Source organism: Phasianus colchicus, chromosome 1 (assembly GCF_987193195.1).
Source record: "Phasianus colchicus chromosome 1, bPhaCol1.hap1.1, whole genome shotgun sequence".
Classification (NCBI taxonomy): Eukaryota; Metazoa; Chordata; class Aves; order Galliformes; family Phasianidae; genus Phasianus; species Phasianus colchicus.
The window spans coordinates 47,236,400-47,246,466 of NC_143436.1; the positions used below are offsets into that span (position 1 = coordinate 47,236,400).

General features: G+C 38.4%; 2 long non-coding RNA genes across 2 annotated transcripts; one reads left to right on the forward strand and one right to left on the reverse strand.

Annotated features, from left to right (window-relative positions):
- Positions 1-323: 323 nt before the first annotated feature.
- LOC149919550 (uncharacterized) lies at positions 324-3,120 on the reverse strand. The gene is made up of 3 exons (XR_016463648.1): positions 2,726-3,120; positions 1,693-1,859; positions 324-793 (listed from the first exon to the last, which is right to left on the reverse strand). It is a non-coding gene; the product is annotated as an uncharacterized LOC149919550 (long non-coding RNA).
- Positions 1,011-8,809, forward strand: LOC149919551 (uncharacterized). Its single transcript, XR_016466582.1, has 3 exons — positions 1,011-1,090; positions 6,045-6,249; positions 8,582-8,809. It is a non-coding gene; the product is annotated as an uncharacterized LOC149919551 (long non-coding RNA).
- The last annotated feature ends 1,258 nt before the right edge of the window (positions 8,810-10,067 follow it).

Below are 10,067 nucleotides of genomic sequence, written 5' to 3' on the forward strand. Positions count from 1 at the left end.
TAACCATACTACCCTAACTAACAACCCTCTGCTAAATCATGTCCCTGAGCACCACATCCAAATGGTTTTTAAATGCATCCAGGGATGGTGACTCAACCACCTCCCTGGGGAGCCCATTCCAGTGCTTAACAACCCATTCTGTAAAGAAATTTTTCCCAATATCCAACCTAAACTTACCCGGGCACAACTTGAGGCTATTTCCCCTCATCCTGTCATCTGTCACCAGTGAGAAGAGAGCGGCTCAAATGCCAAAAAGCAACCTATACCTCCATTTTAAGTCAGTTAATCGAATGCTTAAGCAAGGGTTTCCAAATGTATTCAAAAACATTTTTTATTAAGAGGAATAAACCTCCTCTTCAGGTCCATCCAGAGTGCATCTGAAATACCTCAGCCTTACTCCTCAGGAAGGCCACAGGTCAGAAGGCTGTCAGCTGGGATCACTCTCTCCCAGGCAGGAGCTCAGGCAACACAGTGATCCCCTGGAGATAAGCTCTTCAGCGGACATCAGGAGAAACTCTGTTTCTGTTTGGCCATAAGGCCCTCTCCAATAGCTTCTCTTGGGGCTGTGCATGCAAGACTGGTTTGACCTGTCTGGTGCTTCTTGTCTCTGCAACCATCACTGCTTCTCTGCTCTTTTTACAATTCTCAAGCAGGGACAGCTGCAAATCCCTCTCACAGTACAAATGAAGCACTTGCTTTTGTTCTGGCTGATGACAGACGCTGGTGTTTGCAGCAGAGGCTGATGGTATTTTCAGGCTTCTTTTCTGCAGGACAGCTATGCTATTCCTTACAACTGTCAGAAACAAAATAGAACTGGTGGGTTGAGATAGAAGCTATTTACTAAGACAGAAGAGGAAAACTGAAGTGAATATGCAATGATGACAATACATACAGCAGCCATGCAATTACTCACCACCCACAGTCTGACACCCAGTAACAACACAACTGCCATCAACTGACAGCCACCAGCAGCACAAGGTCTCACCACCAGTAGCTGACAAACAGCAGCCCTCAAGCAGCAGCCCACCCCCCCACCTTCCCCCTCCAGCCAACTGCCCACAGCGTTACGGCCTTCCATGTGGTGTCAGCGGTATGGAACAACCCCGTGTCTCATTCAGGCACTGTCCTGGCCACCTCTTGCCCCACACCATCATGGCGGCAGCTCTGTCCCACTGAAAGGCCCAGCCTTGAGTGTGATCCCGTCACTCAGCAACAGCCAAACATTGGTGTGCTACTAACATTGCTTCAGCCAAAATCAGGACAACAGTTCACCAAGTTATTACATATTTACCTGCAGCTGTGGTACAGAACATGTCAAAATGGTACAGCAACTAAAAATAATTATAATGGCCTGTCTCACTGCCACACCATTTAATCATAAGTTCTGACTGCATGTGTGCTCCTCTTCAATGAGTTTATGATATAATCAACCCATACTCGGGTTGCTGGGCCTTTCTGTTTAAACTAAAGCCAAGATCATTCATTTACATCTATAAATTAACACACCAGACTGAATAGAAACTAGGGTAATTCAGTATGTTAATGGGTTTGTAGATATACAAGCAATAACATAATGAACAACTTGTCTAAAATCTGTGTGTTTATCTTCAAAGTAAAAGAAGCAGAAAATAATTAAAATAACTCTAGAAAAAAAAAATTAAAAAGTCTTGTCATTTATAGTTGTACACTTACCCAATTTTCTCTACCATACTTCCAGTCGTCATTCATTGTCTGATATAAGTAACATTTTGAATACTGATAAAACAGTTTCTCCTGGAAAATCCTTCCAATTGTTCCACAGATAAGATAAATGCTTGCCAGATTTTGAGACCTTTTCTTGGTTTTCACTAATTTGCTTTCTTTCAAACAGGATTAAAAAAAAAAAAAAAAAAAAAAGCCAAAATATATTAATGACAGAAATCCAGAATTGCTTCTCAACCTTGCATGTCATTTTGGGGAAGAGATAATTGCTTTCTACGTATGTTTTAAGGAGCACTGCAAAGTGACAGCAACTGAGATTGTAGAAAAACTATCTTAAAAACACAGACCAATTAAAACCAACAAGATGCCAGTGGACTTTTAGGGAATGACTGGTGTAGTAATGTCTCTCAAGCCCAACTCTTTCAGAGGTTTTCAGGGAAGAATGTTGGGGGAAAATGCTGAACTGACAAAGTAAGTGATTTGCAATCTCATCCTCATAATGACTCCAGCTGTTCTTGAAGGCTGAAAAAAACTAGAATAAGCTCAGTGGGCCACAGAGTCAAAATGCAGTACAAATGAATTTCCATAATCACAGACAGTAAAGTCCTGTAGTTGGAAATATCTAACTTAGTCATGCAAAGTATTAAGCTACCCTTGATACAGGTATTGTGGATATGTAGAAAGAAATAGCAGTTCCTTACATTTTTACACGTAATTGTTACGTGAAGAAACTTCAGGCAGAACTTAACCCACTACCATCCACTGAATTGCTGAATTTAATCTTGGGAAAAAACATCAAATTATTTTGTGTAAAACATATGAACAAAACAGAAAAGATAACAAAAGAGAACAAAAAACACTCCAAATCAAAGACTGATTGGACTTGGTGTAACTAGAAATCTCTTCCAACCTAAATGATTCTATGATTTTCCTGTAGTCTTAAATAATCCAGAATCTAGGGCTTCTTTTCCCCAGGTTTCACCAGAGGCTTGGTGGTAAGGAGAAAGATTTTCCTTAGACTTACCATGGCAGATTTCATTTCCATCGACAATTTCATATTCTGGAAATTTTGAACAAGTGAAAAGATCTGTATTGGGCTTTTTTTTTTATTTTATTTTTTCAAAGAGGCTGCAAAGAACGTAAGCAAAATAATTTAAACAAGATAGAAAATAGAACTTTTAGGCACATTCTTCCCAGGCCTCCAGGAGCATGATTTTATTTTAAACAGGGTATTGAAAAATGCATAAACAGGAGTTCATCCCTAATAATTCTTTTGCCTCTCAGCTTGACTGCTCCTTGCATCATCCTTCAGCTTCTTTGCACCATCACAAGATGGAGTGTAGCAAATTACATCCAACAGACAGTCAACTCCAGATGCTAACAGCCACTAATTAGTAAGGGAGAGAGGGAGAATGCTGTTTTCCTACCTGTTGCCATAGTATTTAATAGACTTTGCTCTCCCAAGCCCCACAGTTTTCCATCCCTCCTGCTCCCCAGGTGCTGTTAGTGGAGAATAATGGTTCCCAAGCTGAGGTCTGCAGATCACAGATGGGCTGCAAAGCCACACTTTGAAAGGTTTCCTAATTGGTAGCTCATATGTGTGTTTCTGGCTGCAGTAGAGTATTAATGCTGCCTCCCTGGCTGCATGAAAGCAGGTGTGCTTTTCAACATGAGAAAGGCCCACATTATGTCCAGCTGCTACTTACTGGTCTGGGGACAAACAGCAGAACAGTTCAACAGATGAATTTCTTGTTGAGAAGTAGTGAGTTACTTCAAGAATAAAGTTATATCCAGAGGCAGTACTTCAAAATTTCCCCAGTTTCTTTTAGAAGCTTTCAATACTATGAAATCACTGCAAAATATTTATGTTATCGTATACTTTTAAAACATATAACATTTCTGAAACATGCAAATACTGTTTGTTTGTGAGTTTTGGCTTTTGCTTTGTGTCTGTGTTTGCCCAACACCCATTTGGTACCCTGGGAAAGTAATATTTATTTGAAAGAGGCATATTGCTGAAAGTCAAAGTAAATCTACCAGCTGTTGAGGCTTCAAGACAGAGAAAAGAGGTAACTAATGGTAAGAGGTAACTTCTGAGCCCAATGACACCATGAAATCTTTCTTCTACAGAATTGGTTTACGGAGTGAAGATTTATTCATTTCTGTGTTAGGAAATTCAAAGACTGCCCTGTGTTCTGCGTTTACATACTGACATTGGTCCCTGCTACTGCTTTCTATCCAGAAGAAGGAACTGTTTCAAACCCGTTTCAAAACGCTTATCTTAATTGCATTTGCACAGTAGCAGGTATTTTGTGAGAAGCACTATTCACAAATAAGAAACACATAAAAGACCAGCAAATCCTTAACAACTCTTATCACCAATAAAAAAATAGACAGCAGGTAACTTTATTTTATAAACCTGTTTTATTACTCTGAAGACGTAACTATTATAAGCACTATTCCGACAAATGGAGTGCATTATATTTATCACTATGCAGGAAGCAATTTGCTCCTCTAATTTTTGAGTGCATCAAATACCTCCCATTTCAGACTGTATTTTGGTATTCCTGTGAGCAGGTAAAATGTTGTGCCATTTGAAAAGAATATTTTAAATAGTGGTTGCACAAAAAAGTGTAATCCCCTAAAATCCTGAGCAAATTTTCCTTTTATACTAAGTGGGTAATTACGGGCAAGACATGGCCTTCTGCCTTCAGCCTACAACACAGTCTGGATGTGTAACTGCAGCTATTCCTGTCAGTGTAGGAACAGCAGTGCTCTTGGCAGTCAGAGCAGGATATGGAGGGATTTCTGCCTATTATCTTCTATTTTGTACCCGTCTTTTATTCCTCCAGTTCCATCTTTGTTGTGTAACTATCCCTTTATTCTTTCCTTCCTCTTCCTCCTGTTCCTCTTCACCTTTAGTTCCCTGTCCTTTATTTGCTCAACTTCCTCTATTTTATGGTAAATCTGGGGGGTCTCTTGACAATGTGCCTTTGAAGGTACAAATGGTCATACCACATACTGTACGAAGCCAAGGTGCATTGGCACAGGAATTAACTTTTCTTACATTGATTTTTAGAGTCACCTAACACCCATACCTGATTTCTCCTAATCTCAGGCCAAGTGTCAGCTGTGATATTTTGTTTTTTCAATCAGCTAGATTTGCTGAAAATGTTAGCTGAATCAAAGAAAGCTTACCTACTTTAACATCTGAACCAACAAGGAAACACTGGAATATCACAGGAGATGTCTAGATAATCACAAGTGCAAATCAGCCCTGCTCATCACAGCAGTAAAATCCATTAAAGAAAATTTTAGTCAGTAGCTTTTATCTGTGTTGAAAATCTCTAATAAACATTTATGGGTATGCTGACAAGCTGTCAAGAGAGAAGGAAACAGTATAAAATTCAGGTCATCTCTCCAAATTCCTGTCTGCAGTGAAGCTTTTCATGATGATGACAATGGCAACTCTGCAATGCCTCAGCCAGTTTGGGGACCAGGCATGAGAAGATAAGAAAAAGATAATCTCCATCTCTTTTAATTACCAAATGCCTGCATTCCTGCTGAAGAGCATTCATACAAAATGCCCCATGGGCTCTATCCTGGCTCACATACCCAGTGAGAAGCAATAAAATTCAGCTGCAGATACCTACCCATTCAGAAGGCAATTACTTTTTACCAAGTCTCCTCATGTTGCTACCAAAAAGTTAATACCTTGGAGTCTTTCCTTTCAGTGAAGCACCACTCCTCACACTCCCACCTATTAGGTTAGTGGAGATGCCATCTCATCAAGCCATAGTTATGAGCAGTGTCATCTTGCTCATGCCAGGAGCTCCCATTGCATCTGGCAGCTTAAGCCTCCTGTATGGTAGATACCGTGCTGCTGACCCATGCCTCGCAGTTGTCTTTGAAAAGAGGGGAAACATGCAAAGTTAAGGGAAAAAAATCTGGAGCATTGTGAGTAGATGTTTACAATGCAAAACCAAAATCGAGTCATGTTCTAACAGAAAGGGAGAAAACTTCTCATCATTTGATGATGCAAAGGAATCATTTTATGCTGCCTTTCTTTTTATGTTTTTTTCTTGCCCTGACTACATGAGCTCAGTTTTCAATTAAAATGTTTCACTTATTTCTGCTCACTACTTAGAAATAAAAGGAATGCATTGTATCAATTAAAAAAAAAAAAGCTTGACAAGCACAGGACTGTTGAAATTAGTTCATTAGGCTCCATTCAAATGATGTTTCTTGCTATGCTAAGCAACTAAAGTGGTTTAAGGCTTTTGAAATCTAATTGTTAATTGTTTGCCTTTTTTTTTCCTTCTGATACATTTTTGCTTTGATAGTTTGGGAACACGGCGCTAATTGAAAACCTTTCAGAGGAACTCAGTCGCACTCTATAGTCTGCAAAGCTGAGACAGACATTTAAAGAAAGTGAAATGGAACACATCCAGTTGGGGAAAGGCTGTTATTCATTACAGCAGGGATTTCAAGAACCACATGACCACCCATCTCCAAAATCCTCATTATCTGCCTGAAGTATCTGTCAAAGTATGTTTTCTTTATACAAGTTACTGGGAAAAGAAATCACAGGGACTAATCAGATACTCTTATTGTAGGAAATGCTTGATGGAAGAGAGGGAAAGGAGAAACGTTCCAAGGGGTAGGAAGGGAAAGGGAAAGTAGCTGGAGATGGTTATTTAGGAGTTCTAGAAAAAGGCAGAGCAGAACACGGAAGCTGAAAGGCAAAACGAAGGATGTCAGGGATGGCAACAAAGCAGTGCAGACAGAAAGTATAAAATGTTGAGTGTTTCATTGGGGGAGCAGAAGAGGAGAGATAATGTTTGGAAGAAAAGTGTGCTTCATAAAAAGCATCGTGGTTTTTTAGAATTAAAGATTACTGACTCTTCCCAGGGGCTAAAAGGTTGAGTTGTTTCTTTGCAGTGTAGGTCCAACAATTAGGTTTGGGATACATAAGATACTTTCAAGGCATACATTCAGTATGAAAACACGGAAAAAGCTCTAGGTTTTTTAACAACTGTGTGCACCCATTGCAATGGGTAGTAGAGAAAGGACAGCAGGGATTCCTTCTTAACTTTGGAAGCATAACACACTCATTTTGTTGCATAGCATCAGAAGTGCCAAACCTGACTATTCTGGCTCTGAAAGCATTCTGGAATTTAATAAATAAAAGTAGAAATGAAGAAGAGGAAAGAAAAAAAAAAATAGTAAACTGTGTACAGAAGGAAATGTTTTTCAGTTGTTTCAGTTTTAATTATTTCAAGTTGCTGTGCCTAACCCAAGCAAATGCAATTTAAAAACATTTTCCCCTTTAACACAGCATTTCATGTTAATCTGCTATTCTCTTCACTATACGGTCCTAATGGATACACCATCTAGTGTGCTTTATGGTACATTTAAATCAGACATCTGGAGAAATAGCCATCATAGTACTTATCTCTAACACCTATTGTAAAAACAGATTTAATAAAATGAGAACAAATAACAGTGCTGGCAATTACGTTTATCATGTGTATTCTGGCAAGAAAGGTCAAAAGGTTGTCAGTCTGTATATATATGAACTGATTTTCTCTAACACAGTTTCTCACCTGATTTCCCAAAGGTTTTTAGAGGCTTTTTGTCTGAGGGGACAGAGGGATGGAAAATTGGGTTAAGCTACAATATGCTAGAAAACAGTTGTGTAATTAATACAAGAATCTGGTCCCCCTACCAAGTAGCCAAGAATCAAAGAAGAGAGAACCAGTCAGAATCTTAGAAGCAAAAAACTTCAGCAACTGCAAAGATTTTACAGGCATATGCAGATGTGGACAGGGCAGCTGCAGCCTCAGTTGCTACACATCAAACTTTGGCTATTATTTTAATACATTTTTAGTTACAGGTCTGTTGCAGGGAACATCCCTGTATAGCTTTTATAGCTTTCACTTTTTTTTCTTTTTTTTTTTAGTCTGTTCTATGTAGCTCCAAGCATCCTAACACTCAGTAACTCCAGTAGATCTGAAGCGTACATGCAACAGAAGTTTAAATCTGTACACAGGCAATTTTATTCTGTCAATACCAACCCAGGTTTAGAGAAACCACAGTGATGAAGTTTTTCACCTAAAAACAGAATGGTTTTTTTTCTACAATGCCTGTAAATAAATGAATCTGGATTAAATTCAGGCATGAAAATGTGGCAGTGTTTTGCAAAACTGTTTCCCTTATGTACACACTCTAATTCTGGAAGAAGAATGCCCTTTTTCCAATCAATATTAACTCAGCATCTCTATGGAACATAAGTCCAGAATAGCTATCATAGCTACGTTCCCCGTCAGGCATTCCCTAAACAAAAGAAAGCATCTTTTCTTATAAATTGCAAAGAACATGTGCTTTTTCCATATACTATATCTTAGTAAACTTAAGCCCTCCACCTGATAACCTATCTGGAACACAAAGACTAGTTTGCATTGATGCTTTCACTTCCTCATCTGATTTTAAAACAATCAGATTTTACTACCAATCCTTGTATTGCACAGGCCAAAAAGTATCTTTTGGCCTCTGGAAAACATAAACTAGCTCCTAAAATAAATATTCCAGCAGTCTAGCCTACAGATACACAAGGTTGAATTACAAGTTGGAGGAATAAATAAGGGAATTCAAAAAGAAAACAAAGCAAAAACCCTTCCCAGAAGAACTCTGTCTAGCATCTGTGCTACTCTGAACTTGGTTCCTAACATGGTTTTGACTGTCATTAATGGATTTTTGAAAGTTATAGTCTGTCTTAATACCCCTTTATACAAACTAGGCAAAACCAGTTATTCCACTGAAGCCTTATTCAGATGGAGCTCATGTTTCTTGAAATAACTTTTTTTCCTTGATTTTACAGAAAAGAGGCAAAAGAACTAGATTAAATTTGGGGAGAATTCTCATTGTTGCAAGGAAATATCCTGGAGGACGAATGGGCTATTGACATTCTTTTCTGAAGCAAGAAGCTGTCCCAGGAGATCCATAAGAAGCAAGAAATAACAACAAAGACTGAAAAATAAATTGATGAAACCAGAGATGACTGCAGACCTGCAAATAGCTTTTCACACTGTTGCAGTTACTGTTTGAATTGAATAGTTTAGATTTGCAAATTGATGGAGAAATCCATTCATTTCTTAAAAAAAAAAAAAAAAAAATTGTGTGAAGAACAGATTTTACATTAAACCCAAGTTTAAAATAAATACCAATACTTAGTCTGCAAAATCATACCTTGTGTTGAGAGGACAAACCATGATATAATCCAAACCATAGAGTTTAATACTTTAGCTGAGGTTCATTGTTTCTGTGTTCACAAGTTTGGTTTCTGATGTTTTGTATAGGATTAGATTGTAAATCACTCAAGCATGTTAATTAGCTTCCCTCTGACCTGCTTTACATCAATTCCATGTATCAATACTCCTTGTCTTAGTTTATTAATCTTGCATAAGGTCTATTTACAACAGCGAAAAGTCTAATTCATTACACAGAGGATCAGCAACATTGCAGATCATTACACATACAGGTGTATTTAAACATATGTACTGTTACAGCATATTTGGGAAATCAAAAGAGCTTGTAACTATCTCCAGCAGACATCAAATGCAAATATTTCATGAAAATTATTTAAAATCTAGCAATGATTCAACCACGTAGAGCTTTGCCCTTGGTGAAAGCTGCTGTCACAAGCCCCCTGTTTTAATTCCTGCTTGCTCTCCTCGCTGCAGGCTGCTGTCAGCGCGCAGGCTCAAGTCAGAAGCTTCAGAAACACTGCAAATATTTCCCTCCCTACAAAAGGCACCCTCACATAAGAAATCTTCTCAACATCCCAAAATATTACAAAGAAACAATAATTATGGCTAATTACTGACTCCTGGTACACTTATTTGTGATCTACAATTTCAAAAGACTGAATAGAAGACAGGTGCATAAAATAGGCTTAATGAGAACACCAGAAAATAGTTGCCTTAGCTGTAAATTACCACTTTTACGTGCTGTATTTTATTTTTAAAAGTAAATGTGTTGCTCATAAAAGATATGAAATTAGTATGGCTAGAAACAGAGTTCTTTTATTCCACCCAGAAAAGGCACAACATATCACCAGTGGGACTGAAAGCTCTCTAACGACATAATATTAATATTCACTAATACCTGGTGGGACAAATGAGTCTTGCTTGGCATTACTCTTGAAAAGTTTCATTCACCATCTAGATTTGGTGTAAACTTCACCATTTCTAGTATGGTGATCATTTTTCCCTCCCTAACTCATCAACTCCTTCCTGGTTCATCTTTCCTTTTTGGCTTATCTCTCAGGCAAGGAACCATCCGTTTTTGGCTCTTTCCTTCCAAGG